The sequence below is a fragment of the Strongylocentrotus purpuratus genome, unplaced genomic scaffold, assembly GCF_000002235.5.
Source record: "Strongylocentrotus purpuratus isolate Spur 01 unplaced genomic scaffold, Spur_5.0 spur5_scaffold_13, whole genome shotgun sequence".
In the NCBI taxonomy this organism is placed as follows: domain Eukaryota; kingdom Metazoa; phylum Echinodermata; class Echinoidea; order Camarodonta; family Strongylocentrotidae; genus Strongylocentrotus; species Strongylocentrotus purpuratus.
The window spans coordinates 18,326,676-18,342,387 of record NW_022145598.1 but is presented as its reverse complement, the minus strand read 5'-3'; the positions used below and the strand labels follow the sequence as shown (position 1 = coordinate 18,342,387).

The following is a 15,712-nucleotide window of genomic DNA, read 5'->3' as shown; positions in this document are numbered from 1 at the left end:
GAGTGTTTAAGAATAATTACTTAATATACATGTATGTACATCAATTTCCTTCTGTGACTCATGCATAATGAGGAAGATAAACATCAAAAATCATTCAGAAAGCTGTTATGTGTGGGCAGAATACCTGGTTTAATGTCAAGTCCAAATCATTTATTGGGACAGCAAACTACTATAAGGCTATAAATAGATGCCATGATCATCAAAATGTTGCATGATGGTGATTACAAACCGCTGTCCTTTCGTACAGGGAAATGCAATCAAAACAAGCATTCATAAGGGTCAAAATGACCGCTCATCAATTTACATGGCTTTAGTCATAAAGCAATCAGGTATCCAGGTCAATGTAAGCTTGTCCTCGTTCATAAATCGTCCATTGAGAGCAAAAAGAGTGTCAAGTCTGGGCCCCCGTTTCACAAAACTTGTCATCAGTGACAAATGACAGTTTTTGTTATAAGCTACTGAAATCCTTGCTTCTGATTGGTTGTCAGCAGATTCGTCATTGAAAAAAGGCTTTGTGAAACGGGTCCCTTCTGGCTCTCATAGTCTCATGTACAGTACAACAAGCACAGAAGGCTGGATTTAAGAATTACAAGAGAGATTTACCAGGCAACCAGTAATTTTTTTAAATATTTTGTAGAAATTTTGCAAGGGTGTGATGGTAGATTGTGTGCCACATATGGGATACATTGATAATCTCTCTCTTTTAAAGGTAAAGACCAGTTATGGTCATGCGATTGCATTGTGAAAGAAACGTTGTGGAATCGATCAGAAAAGGTTGATCATCTAGCATCTAGCATCTGCAAGGTTCTGGAATCATCAAAATGATAAGAAATTTTGCCCATTCTTCGTAAAGTTACAAGCACTATACACAGAAAGATGTATATGGGACTACCCTATATCTCTCACAGACCATGAGAGAAACAAATTTACCAAATATATGAATTATTAGGCGGTTTCCTGGCAAATTTTTTATCATCATGTATTAGTCAAAACATATTCTTTCACATGATTGGTAATGAGAGCTTCCATTTCATTTTTTGAAATTGGGGCATTTCCAATACTGGTCTTTACCTTTAATCTTTACAAATAATCAGAAAGAACAAACATTGACAGTTTTGGGGGTGTTTTTCCAGTAGTGATTTTTTTCAAAATGGTGTTTCGGCCGCGTAAATGGTCCTACATGCTGTATATCATACCTGCAGGCCTCATAAATTTGCTTACATACATGTATTTACACTGCCCCTCTGCCCCCCCCCCCCCCCTCCCATCGTTCCAAAGCTGAATTTCAATATTATCTAAATTGCTACCTGCAGAGAAGTTGAAATCTAATTGTTAGCACACAGGACAAGGGCTGAATGAATTCTCAGTGTTATTCCCATATTATATATGTACAACTGTAGACGTACCTTTTACAATGTAAACAAGGATATCTCTCTTGAACACTATACACCTGTACATGTATATGTACTGTATTTTACAAGTTGTACATATAGGAGTTATATACCACTAAGTATTCATTATATGTCTTTTTTTTTTGTAAAACACACATTACAGACTTGTCACGTTGTTAGCTTTTAGACACTATTAAATTTGAATGTTTAAATATATCTGAAAATTACCGGTATCTCTGCATAAAATCGGATTGTAAAGAACAGAACCATACAGCCAGATTGGGTCCCTCACTGCAAATTTATCATTGAGAACAAATTCAGTCCAATAACTGTCAATGTTATGGTACTATCATGTGGTAAATGGTAATACACAGTTCGACTGAGCATCATTTTAAAAGAATGAGTTTAACAAACAGCTTTTGATTTTAAAGGCCCACTGCACTACTTATAGCTACTTGCGCCCTCTCTATATTAAGCAATCCCTAATCGGTGATCATTGGTCCCCCATGATCCTCTTTTTCTTATGTTAATTGAGAGCTGAGTTGATGAGATAACCACCTGTCCAGTGACCTTGCAGGGCGGTCTAATCTCTCCTGGCCAAACTATTGCAGATACGCTTTAAAAGAATGAGTTTAACAAACAGCCTTTGATTTTAAAGTTACACATTTCTGACTACCGGTAAACTGACTGCCGTGCAATTATATACCAAAAATATGTGCAGTCCTAAATTAATACCCAGTATTTCATGAGCCCACTTGCATTGTATACAATAAGTATATTAGGTTATCCCCCATTTTTCCCCATGTATAAAGAACTACAAACATGTTAATATCTCTTTCAATTATTCTACATACATGTATGTGAGAATCCAAGTCAATAGAATGCACTGCAAAGTTACCACACACAGTCAAAATGAAAGGCAAATTATTGTTCAAATGCAGCGTTCCATGATAACCATTCAAAAACAGTTTTCCCCCACCTTCTTTTCATAGAAACCACTCACTACAACATGCATGCAAGTTTTCCAAATTCTTACATCGTGAAATATGCCCAATTGATAATTGGTATCACAATTTCTTTGAACGCCTAAAGTGAAAATACCATTCTACACGCATTTATCAAACACAAAATTCCCCGTGACCGATTCGTGCCCTACATAATTCGCACACCACCGGTTCCTTAAAGATATAACCTTGCGCAATTGTTATTAGCAATTGACATTGCTCACACAAATCAACAATTAAACAATACCCATGTAGGTGCATTTATTGTATTCCCTCACCAGCCCCTTTTAAACAAATATTCAGTGACAGTTCATTGTATTCTACCTTGTTACCGGTCATACGGCTGAAATATATCACCTGGGGGGGGGGGGGGGTGTTTCATAAAGCTGTGCGTAAAGTTACGAATGACTTTACAAATGATTTGAATATGAAGAGCCAAATGGGATTCTCAAAGTTTTTCCTGATGTTTTAAAAAAGTGTGACTGTATTTCCCATAATCTCAATTAAATTGTAGCCCAAAATACATTTTGCATTAAAATTGTTAATAATGATAAGGTTCATCTACATCTGCATATTTCAACTTTAGCTTAAATGCAATTAAAAGGATTTGAGAATCCCATTTAGCTCTTCATATTGAAGTCATTGGTAAAGTCATTCGTAACTTTACGCACAGCTGAATGCAATTAAAAGGATTTGAGAATCCCATTTAGCTCTTCATATTGAAGTCATTGGTTAAGTCATTCATAACTTTACGCACAGCTTTATGAAACACCCCCGCCCCTCCCCCCCCTGATCAGAGCCAAAAGGGCATCACTTAAATCTGTGTGAACGCATATGAAGTAACACCCTTTTTGCTCCAACTGACGATATACAGGACTGAAATTAGATTTGGCACCAAAACTACAGTGTATTCAACCAAGGTGTCGGTTGTGTGAAACAGGAAAATCATATTCCTTAACCAGTTCATTTCTAAAGCACCTGTCTCCCAATTGTTTTGTTTTTTAAACCTGCTTTGAGAGTTCATTAAATGGGATAGTAAAAGTATCAACTAGTGGTTTCGAGTTACTGGTAATAATTGATGATTAATGATCAATTAATTTTTTTTTTGTCTTCACCTGATTGGTATGAATGTTCACACTTATATTTAAACAGGGTACGACACTGTTAGTACAATCACAACTTGCCGTGTGAACACACCTACAACTGCAAATGAAGAGGAAATTGGGTCAAGATTGTCATCTGTAAACGAGCAATGTTCACACTTGTATTTAAACAGGGCACGACACGGTTAATACAATCATGGCTAATACCATGTGAACTAAGGCTGCGACAGGTAGTCGAATGCTCGAGTACCCGAACGGTTGACAACTACTCGGGTACGATTTCTCGTACCCGAATATTCGGCCGCAAAAAAAAAAAATGAAAAAAAAAAAAAAAATGTCCAGGCCCACGCTTACCCGTGCCAGGGAGAGCAGCGTCCGCTGGCATGGTACCATCGGTAAAAATGTTTCCCAACTCAAGCACTGTCAAACTCACCTTTCAGAAACTGGGACCAAATGTCCAGATTCTGTTTGGACTTGGAGGAAAATGGATTATTCTGCCATCTTTGGTTTTTAAAACAGCATTGTTTACTGTTATTCTTATTAAATTGGCGCCTTCAACTGCAACTCAAAGTAAAGTTGCATGCGTTTTCAGCGAGGGACCTGAGAAACTGCTGAGTGGTATGGTAGTGGCAAAAACAGAAGAAAAAAATCCAAAAAATCCAAAAATAAAAAAATAAAAAAAAAAAAAAAAAAAAATTCAAAAAAATTCAAAAAAAAAAATCAAAAAAATTATAAAAAACATGGCGTCCGAATATTCGAGTATTCGCCTGTGAGCCTGGGAGTGTACTCGGGTACCTCATTACACTGTTGAGCACAGCCCTAATGTGAACACACACCTACAACTACAAATGAAGAGGAAATTGGGTCAAGAGGGTCATCTAATAATTAGCAATGTTCACACTTATATTTAAACAGGGTATGACAGTGTAAGTACAATCACAATTTACTATGTGAACACACCTGCAAATGAAGAGGAAATTGGGTCAAGAGGGTCATCTAAAAACGAGCAATGTTCACACTTATAATTAAACAGGATTCGACACTGTTAGTACAATCACAGTTTAACATGTGAACACACACCTGCAAATGAAGAGGAAATTGGGTCAAGAGGGTCATCTAAAAATCAGCAATGTTCACACTTATATTTAAACAGGGTACGACACTGTTAGTACAATCACAGTTTACTATGTGAACACACCTGCAAATGAAGAGGAAATTGGGTCAAGAGGGTCATCTGTATTGCTAACGAGTTCTGCGATATCCTGTCTATTCCTCCTTCATAACCCATTTCCTATCCCTGACTACGAGCCGTACAGGCTTTACATTAACCCCACGTTCACACTCCCAAGAGCTCATCACATGAGAATCGTATAGAAAGCTCTATAGTAAGTTATTACGTTTTTTGTAGTTTGAACGTTGAACAGACAAAACTGGTTTAGCGACCACCTGTATACAAAGACCACGTTTTTTTGTTTCCCTTGAAAGTGGTTTCTCACTGAAACATGTACTAAAGGAGTACAGGTTCCTTTACACTATCTGGCTATATAAATACCACTTTTCTTGTCTCCATTGGGTGGTCTTTATAGACAGGTTTCCTATAGATAGCTCTACAGGAAGTTATTACGTTTTTTAAAGTCTGAACCAACAGTTGTGTAAAGAAATTTTGAACATCAGAATGCATGTTTGAGCATCGTTTCAAACAAAAACTCAATTAAGAATCAGGTTCTCGCTTTAGTCTGAATGCACGTCATATCGTACAGAAATCGTATAGCTGGGCGGGGCTTAATGTAAACACATGCAGATGATTGGCCAGCTGTAAAGTCCATTGACCTATTTAAAATTAGTTTCTGATACAATGTTCCTTTATATGATCTTGTTTCCTAGTATGTACACTCCTTTCACTACACGATTCTTTATACGTTTCTTTTAATACAGGTTTCATATAGATTTCCTTCATTATGAACAGACTACAAGAGCCGTCCAGGTTTCTATAACGCTTTACATGACGGTGTATGTTTCTTCCTGGTGTGATTTCCTGCTATATTGTAGTCGTTGATTGAAACGCTTAGAAAAGAACAAAGAGCAAAAGGCTTATGAATAGCCACTGTGGTTGAGTGCATTATCTATCTACATTGTATCTATCCTGAATCAAAGAAATTCTCATCAGAAACTACTTGTGGTTCCTGTAGTACAAAGCTCCTTTCTAATTATAGAAAATAAAATGGCACATAGTAGATATACAAGTAGGTTGTTTGCCACTCATTTCAAGTTTTATACTATTGTAAATTGTACTAGAAATGTTAAAGATAAAGACCAGTTCTGGTCATGCGATTGCATTGTGAAAGAAACGTTGTGGAATCGATCAGAAAATGTTGATCATCTAGCATATACATGTACATATAAGTATTGGTGTGTACCGCAAGGTTCTGGAATCATCAAAATGATAAGAAATTTGGCCCAGTCTTCGTAAAGTTACAAGCACTGTACACAGAAAGATGTATATGGGACTACGCACACGTGCGCGACACATGCGCATTATTTATTTGGTCCTAATAGATAAACTAATTTACCAAATATATTGATTAGTAGGCGGTTTCCCGGCAAAATTGTTATCATGTATTAGTCAAAACATATTCTTTCACATGATTGGTAATATAAGAGCTTCCATTTCATTCTTTGAGAAGGGGGCGTTTCCAAACTTGTCTTTACCTTTAAGTTACATTGTGTTTTTTAATAGATTAGTGATACATAGCATCATCGGAGCAGCCAACCAATTTGGTAATGCCTATTTGGAAACTCCCCTTACAAGGACTGCTGGGGGTGTTTCACAAACTTGTCATCAGTGAGAAATGACAGTTAAATGAGTTTTTGTTATAAGCTAGTGAAATCCTTGCTTCTGATTGGTTATCAGCAGATTTGCCACTGATTTTTGTCATTTGTAATCGAAAAAGGCTTTATGAAAACACCCCCTGGTGTGAACCACTATCAACAATTGTCTGTTGGGTACCTGCACTCGCTATCATTCGAAATTGCACAATTAATACAACAACAAATTAAAAACAAAACAAAAATTCTCACAACAATATTCAGCAGTTACATTCTGGGAAATTCATATTGCAGCTCTTTTACACACTACCACCACCACTGAGCTTGGCTCCAGTCATTGAGCCCTTACATGAACATGTACCGGTAGTAGAAATACAATTACTGCAGCTTGTATTTGATAAGGAGGTTAACAAAATTAAACTTCTAAGAAATTATACTGGTACTTGAAGTTGTGCAACATTTACAATGTACATACAGTACATACACAGAGTTTGTGATCATACAATGTGCTTCTTCATACCGTACATCTTATTCATATTCTATAGTATGTACGGTACTGGTATATGTGTAGGCTGTCGTATGAAACTATAGACAGACATGGCTGTGAATATTGTATAATTTGACGAAAAGTAAATACAAGGAGTATATATAAAGTAGGTATACATAGCCTGCACTGCACTCTACAATATGAATGCTAACTAGTTTACTCACCAACCAAGTGTCTGTGTTTTATACCAGGCAATTACAACTTCCCAATAAAGTCCAAGATTAGATTGTAATAATCCAAAATCCAAAAGGAGTCTGCAGATCCCACAATATACCAAGTACAGGTATTCCAAACAGCTTCACAAAGGTATTGCAGCAGTACCACCAGTCGTACGCTGTATAAACTTGATCTACCCTCGACAAATTAGTTTCTATAGGAAGCGATGAGCACACGACTGCTTGTTCGGACGGACGATCACTCAATGATGTGTGGAGGTCCACTTCCTACCTACAGAGCTCACCTAACCACGGAGTCGGGCCATTAGCGGCCTTTCCTGAAAGATTGCTATTAATACATCCTACCACAATACCCTAAGGATTTCTTGTATAGGGGATTCGGACGGACGGACGGACAGACTTTCTCTGTACAACCGCTGGACTGTGACTTGTACTTGTTAGTATGAAACATACATGTAAAGTATGAACTACTCTACAAGCACAGGCACTTTATTTGACACTTTATAAACAACAACTATTGTGTACTGAGTAAAGACTAGCCAATAAAGATTGAGTATAGTCTACAAGCTCATACCCTCTGTTATGTTTGTATCTGCAACTAGGTATGAATTGTACATTACCGGTATATGCTTATGAATACCCTACAATGCATTCTAGATTACCTTCCTATTTCAAAGTATGCTAATTTTCAATGTCACTTCGATACTGTCTCTATCATCTATACCAGTTCGATGTGGAAATGCAACGGAACTTAAAAAATTTGAATAAGTCCACAATTTTCTTGGGCCTATGCATTATCGTTCTGTTTCCCCTAAAACGCATGGAAAACACAGCATAGCTACATGTAAATGTATATTGATGTCAGTTGTTTCTCCGGTTTTCACATCAAAATGGAAACGCATAGGCTCAACGCATTGATGTGACCTCGGCATAAGTAATGTGCAAAGTCCCACATATATATTTACATGTAGGCCAACATGAACACACATATGTATGTGAGTACAGTACCTGCACTTGTTCAAATGAAGGAAGTGTTGTCTGAGACCAACAGTCAGCTAGTTCACATGGTAATCCAATCAACATTGATCACAATACAAACACATGCACACACACCCCAGACAACGAGGCTGGGATCGAGTAGAAGAACCTCAGAACAAACATGGACTTGAACCTAACCTTCATACATTAAAGGCCCACTGTACTACTTGTAGCTACTTTCGCCCTCTATATGCAGACAATGCCTAAGCGGTGACAGTTGCTCCCCCATGGTCCCCTTTTTCTTATGTTAATTGAGAGCTGATTTGATGGGATAGCCACCTGTCGTGACCATGCAGGGAGGTCTAATCCCTCCTGGCCAAACTAGTACAGATAGGCTTTAAAGGGTAACAATCACCCATTAGAATAAAAAAATTATAATAATAATTAGCTCTGTATGTTCAGGGTTCCATATTGCTATGATACATTTAATACAAACACATGTCACACAAAAACACCTCAGACAGCAAGGCTGGGAGTAGAACCTCTGAACAAACATGGACTCAAACCTAACCTCCATACATTAAAGGGTAACAGTCACCAATCTTTTTATAAGAATTATAATAACAAACTGCTCTGAATGTTCAGAGTTCCATATTATTGCTATGCTACATTTAATACAAACACAACAAGGCTGGGAGTAGAGCCTCAGAACAAACATGGACTTTAAACCTAACCTTCATACACGTACATGTTCATACAAAACAGTCATAAAGGCCTTGCAGGGTTTCTATCACCAATAATAGGTACATTTTTGCTCTAGGGGGTCCATGTCATCATTATGGACCCTTTTCAGGGGCGGACTAGGACTGAAATGTGGTAGGGGGTATTGATGTGACCTGCCTTCTCACAATATATAATCATGATCAACCGGCCCTCGGACCACAAATGGACCAACCCTCAAGCCAAAATATTGAGTGGCCCATGGGGAAAACTCCCCAAACTCCCTTTGGATAGTGTGCTCCTGGTTGTATCCAAAATATTCCGCTATTTCCCAACTAGCTATTTAATATGTGCCCGTCCGAGCTAGTTTATGATGCAGGGAAAAAATTAATATTTATTTTTCGGGGGCTACTTTTCAAGCTTGCCTGCATAAAAATAACACTCTAAAATTTATTTTGCATTGAACTCTATGCAAATTTACGGGGGCTCTTTGGGGCATTTCGGGGGGAAATTTGCCCTGAGCCCCTGTGTATTTTTTTTACTGTCATGATGAGTGTATCGGTCTGGTGCAGACGCAATTTTGAGCTACAGGTCAATATCCCGAGTCTGAAAATAGCGGGTTATTTGGCAAATTCAAGCTGATGAAGACGGGCCTGATGTAACATACTCTGCAATCTGCAAACATGACTTGTAATTTGGAAGGTTGATTGGACGACATTTCCTTAGCTTATATAGGCCGATCTACATTCAATATCCCTTTGAAAATATTTGCATATAACTGCATATCATGTACAAACTTTGTGATGTGTCAAGGATGTTCAAAGTGAGCTATTATTAAACAATTCTTCTTCCTCCTCAAATCGGAGAGGAAAACAAGAGCTAGAGATATCTAAAGTTGACCAATTTGCCTTTAAAAGGTCCACAAAGAATCCATAATCCAAGTGCCCCCCCCCCAATGCTCTGATAATCGTCTAATCAAACTTCATAATTTAGATAGGTTAAAAATGAGTATAACATCTTCTAAAATGCTCAGCATGTATTATACTTTTTCTTGACAAAGGCAAGCTTTCAAAAAAATACAGCAAATCTCATGGTTTCAATAGTAATAACACACCTGTACATGTTTCATTCTTGTGCACTCGAAGGGACCAATTTATTCATATTTCGCTCATTACTCATCGGCTACTCACAAATCATTAAAATCTGTTTAGCCGATCTATTCATTCAATTGTAGTCTTGAACAATCAGACAGAATTATTCATCAAGTTCTGTTCCAATTACTTTTTTTCATCACAGTCAGAAGTCAGAACTCAAAAGTATAATTAATTGCACAGCAAGAAGTAGACTATTCCACCTATTAATGCCTGTACTAAAAGTTCTTAAAGAACCAGGGGAGTAATGATAGTCTTATATACGTCAGACCCATTTTATTTTCATTTTCCATCAGAAGAGAATAACTCACTCAGCCTGAATGCCAGACTAGCACAATGTAAAGACTGTGAGAGAGAGAAAACACCCTTTTAATAGTCAAAGACCATATAAGGAAACTATTGGCATGGCTTCTTTTATTGATTGCAGAAAGCAAACAAAATCAATCCCTAAGCTCTGTAAAAAGGGGAAACCCCTAACCTTGATCAATTGTAGGCATTATAATGAGGGGATTAATTCCTTACATGAATGTACCCCAGGTATGTAGGGTATTCCACCCTCCCCCCCCCCCCCCCCTTTTGAAATTTTTTATTCAGAAGTATATCTATTTCGTTTTCAGGGATTTACATTGGCATGTGAGAAAGAAGGCTAGGATTACCAGAAAGCACATGCTCGTGTTGGGTGCGCCTAATAATAAAAGACCACACAATAAAATATAATCATTACAATATATCTATTGATGAAGACCTAGCAAAAAGCATCTTTGAATACATACAAATGCAGACATACAAATGCAGACATGTACATGAAACCACACAAGTTCTTTTCAGATAAAAATAAAACATGCAAATATTCTCAGGGCTGAATTTTTTTTCATTTTTTTTTGTGTGCACAGATCTTTCAGTAAATTTTCAGAGCTACATGTATCTAGGACCTACATGTACAAGGCCGTTCTTTACAGGCTTACACCAATCTAGGCCTATATTTATATTTCTACATAATTATACTCTATTTCACTAGTTTGTCAGATATTTTCCAGATACATTAAAATTTCAACTTTTCAAAGATTACTGACAGTATGAATTTGACTAAAATAAAACCTTGAAGTAATTTTGCAGCTTGTTCAGCCTACCCACTCCAGCAGAGTTGTACTTGAACTTTGAGGTCAAAGGTCACGTCTCTCACTTGACATGTATCCTAAACACATCTGTAAATGCAATTCACCTTCAATGACCCAGTTACCATTTTATCCACCCGATCTTATTCTTCAGTGTGGGAAAACTTGCAATTAGATGTTTGTATTGTGATGCAAGTTACCTGTTGAGGTAGATATACCAGCATGCATCTAGCATTGTTCATGTACGTCATACTCGAAGCAAGCATTATTTGAAGTGTGAGAAACTAGCATGATAAACTATTGATTTAAGTTGAATGTGTGACAATGTGAAGTCCACACAAGGATGACTTGATGTTGATTTTATCAAGTACAATCTTTTTTTCCCCCAGAAAACAATCTATTAAAAAAACTACATTGGGCACATATGTATGTTATAATTGCAAAGAAAAGTATCATGTACAATTCTACTCCCGGTATTTCTAAGTTACATATAATTCATGATTGCACCAAAACTTTTACAAAACTGTGGAACCAGCTACCTACTGCTGTGCAGACGGCCTCATCTGTTGACCAGTTCAAGAAACTACTCAAGTCACATCTATTCTGCTAGAAATTACTTTATTACCAGCCTACATATACTTTTACTGATCTCTGAGAAGTGTCTAACTTTTGTTTTTAAGTGGCCCAAACATTGTGGAGCTTGTGTGGAGCGCTTTGTAACTGCAAGGAAAAGGCGCTATATCAAATATCTTTTGGATTGGATGGATTGGAATGAATTTCCACGAGCAGCAATAAGCATCACTGTAGAAGATGGTTTCTTTCGTGTACAATTTTCCAATTCAAACCAATACCTCAGGAAAAACTGAAAAACTAACCTCAGACTATCAACGTACCATGCCAAACTATCTACATCACCATGAATAACCAAGATTTTGTCAAAATGAAGCTGGTTTGGACTCTTTGGAGTCAAATTGGTAATGGTAGTGTATCAACAGTATAGCCTACATACAGTACTGTAGAAAACAAGAAGTGGTGCAGCACTCAGAATTTTAGGGGGATTTATTCCTCACTATGGTCCACCATATATCTGACCTGCAACGATTTCCTTGCAAAAATGAATGGCTAGCTATTCCATATGGACTCATGGTCCTGGTTGGCGATAGATCTGTGAAAAAGAATTCCAGCTATTCTAATGGTTCCTTCATGAGAACAGATGGACAGAGCATGCACTGCAGAAAGACAAGGAGGGATCGATGGAAGGAGTGTCATCAAGAGGCCAATACCCCATATCAAGTTCACTCAGAGGATTTACTCTACACTTGATCTGGCAACAATTGCTCTAGAGACTACATGCACACTACAGATACGAGATCCAATATTCAGATACCGCTCGCCAAATGACTTTTTGGTACCCTCTCTTCAAGTTGTTTTTAACCACTCATGCCTGAAATATGCATCATATGAGTTGCATCAGATGAAAGAGGAGGATGTAAGCTCTTCAAATATGTGTCATTTATTAATTTTAATTGTGACTAAGTTATGATAAAACATTGATAATTCTCAATTTCGTTTTTTCGGGGACGCACTGTATATATATGTTGTTGTTTTTTGGACATAACCCTAAACCCAACCCTAAAATCCTTTATTCTGGTTCTTTCATGAGAACAGATGGAGGAGTTACAAAGTGTAGACAGACATTGAGAGGCCAATATCCCATATCAGGTACTTGATTAGTTGAATACAAGACGGTCTCTTCTCAGTGGGGTTATCACAACCTACAGTACAGGCCAATAGGCTTTGTTTGTTTGTTTTTTACCTGACTGCTAACAGAGTATGTGTATGCTTGAAGGTAAGCAGCCTGGAGACCAACGGCTATACGTCCTCTCCAAAGGACCTGGTAATGAGAATTAATGCGTTAACACTTACCAAAGGACACTAGCGCATCGACTTGGCTTCGAAACCAGGTACCTCCCAGTAACAAGAGCCCTGCTCTATCACTGAGCCATGTCTTTATAGTTCCTAAAGAAGTGACGATAAAACAAATCTACAGTGTACATCCCTCTTCCATCTATCAATGGGCATGAGCATAATGGATACAAACAGTCCATATTTCCTCATCTCCTTTAGTGTCACTTATCAGCATCCCATCCCATTCCTCTCTACCACAAAAACCAAAGGCACTGTCTCCACTAGCCTAAGTTTTCCCCTAGGCACTGTCATCACTAGCTAAGTTTTCAAATTAACCTGTTAATTAAGTCTGATCCGTGAAATTGGACTGGTCACAACTAGCTCACTGTAATTTGAAATGAAGTTGCAAATCAGCGATTAATTGTAATGTGTCCTGTACAGTACCTTTTGTTTCCCCTATTTATTTTGACCCCCCCCCCCCCCCCCCTCCAAAAAAAAAAGTATATATCTTGATATGAACATTGTGTAGCATACTGATAGTTATACAGGTGTACGTAAAGTACCATTTTGTCAATGGTCATATCAAGAATTTATTCAACTTTTTGATTGAAGAAATGGATTTTAAGCGTCATATTATATACAGGACACATTGCACAAATATGGGGTATAACACTCTTTATTCTTGGGATATTACCTAGAGCTGTTGTCCCCAGCAAAAACGACTTGTTCACAAGATATCCTGATATTTGGCCAATTAGCAGGGTAATTCATCAGCATACACACTTAGACTATGACATACTTTGAAGGTTGGGCTAGGGGTGCGTTCAATCAACACTTTTTCACCCTAGAATCACGGTTTTCAAAGACAATAAGTTTAAAACACAGTTGGGTTCAAGTGATTTTTGGTCGGTCGTAAAAATAAACGTGTTTAAAAACACAAACATGAAACGCTGAAAAAGATGCGTTTTGTATCGAGATTCTGCATAATCACGGTTGCTAAAATTCGCTTGAACGAACAGAGATCTCAATCATGATTCTATGATGTCATTATCGTGGTCTGTTCCGGTTTGACTGACAGTCGACTGTAAACACAGAAATAAAGCACGCGGTGAAGTTGACCTTTCCTCCTTGGGTCAAACTGCAGTGTGATGAGCAGTGGCTGGGCTTGAAATGAGCAAGAATCAGCGTTGATGAAAAATCGCTTGAATGCTCTCCCAAAGTAACCATTTTTTTAACGGCGTTATGATTTGTGATTCATGTTTGTGATTCTAGCTTCAAAAATCGCTTGAACGCACCCTAATTCATGGAGCAAGAGGGCATTGCTTGATTTTGGCTAATGGTGTTTGAAAACTCAAAAACTTAAAATCTCAGACTTTTATCTCCCTAAGCACTAAATTGGTCTAACATCTCAAGCACTGGCTTGTTTGAACTAATGAGGATGCACCTCCTACGTACATGTAGATGCGACAATCCTCCTATCCGATTCCATTTCCATAAACATCGTCACCTGAATAGAGGTTATAGATTGGCTCGCCACTTGACGGGGTGGCGACGCGATCACGGCAGCGAGATCCCGACGATGGCCGGGAGATTACTCACCCACTCGAGTCTTAACTCGGTGGTAAACTATCATTACGCTCCTTGTCAAGTTTCGCGACTACGATTGCATCACGCCGCATTTGGTTTTCTCGCCTTTGTCACAATGCGGATCACGGATGCTCGCCCTCATTGATGATGTGGTTCATGGGGGGTTTAGTAGTTTGCAGGCGCAAACCCTAGACTAGTCAGGACGGTGTATTAAAAGGAGTGCCTGAACTGCAAGACTACCAAGACGTCATGGTCTACTCCTGTACTATATCTGCTCCTGGCACGGACACAGAAAAACACAATTAGGCTAAGCTCAAGGCTTTATCGCGTCGTGTTGATGCATCAAATTAGAGTCAGGACGATGTACAGGAGTGCCTGAACTGCAAGACTACCAGGACTTTATGGTCTACTGCACTCCACAGGCCCTGTACTATATCTGTTCCCAACACAAACACAGACAAACACAATTAGGCTAAGCTCAAGGCTTTATCGCATCGTGCTCATGCATCAAATTAGAGTCAGGATGGTGTAAAGAAGTGTCTGAACTGCGAAACTACCAAGACTTCATGGTCTACTGCACTCCACAGGACCTGTACTATATCCATTCCTGACACGGACACAGACTAATACAGTTAGGCTAAACTCAAGGCTTTATCGCAGGGTGTTGATGCATCAAATGAGAGTATGAGCTTGAAGACTAGGAGGTTCATTCATGAATGTTCTATGGTTGGATTCAGAATGGATGGGGGCTTTCCATGATTCATGGGGTATAGGTGTAAGGGGATTATAACTTGACACTTTAGAGGGGGAAGCTCAGGTTTGGAAGTGATGCAGTGATGTCACTTACAGAGTGAATCACTCATGAAGGTTACCTGATATACATTGGGATTATTGAGATTACATGTAGCTCCTTGAACTACAAACCCACTAATAAATATCTGTAGGCCTATCCTCATCAGCTCGAGATTGCCAAAAATCCCGCTATTTTAACTATCCAGTTAGTTTGCGTCTTCATCAGCCTGAAGTTGCAATTAGCGGGATATTTGGTCAGGATAATCATCTTGGGATAATTTTCAAAATATCCCACTACCGGTATTTGGAAAAATATCCGCTATTTGTCCGGTGCGTCTTCACCAGCCCGAAGACTCGCACTATACGCGAACACTGAGCAAAATATCTCGAGCTAATTTCTCAAGGTCGAGGTCA

At 38.3% G+C, this 15,712-nt stretch overlaps 1 protein-coding gene across 2 annotated transcripts in view; it reads right to left on the bottom strand.

Annotated features, from left to right (window-relative positions):
- The window catches only part of LOC763209 (protein FAM49B), a 35,746-nt gene extending 28,458 nt beyond the window's left edge, over positions 1-7,288 (bottom strand). Inside the window, exon 1 of one of the 2 annotated variants that reach the window (XM_030983080.1) lies at positions 7,036-7,288. The gene's annotated coding sequence lies outside the window, so the exon portion shown is untranslated. The remainder of the gene's footprint in view (positions 1-7,035) is intronic. The other variant, XM_030983079.1, reaches the window with a different exon arrangement.
- Positions 7,289-15,712: the final 8,424 nt, after the last annotated feature.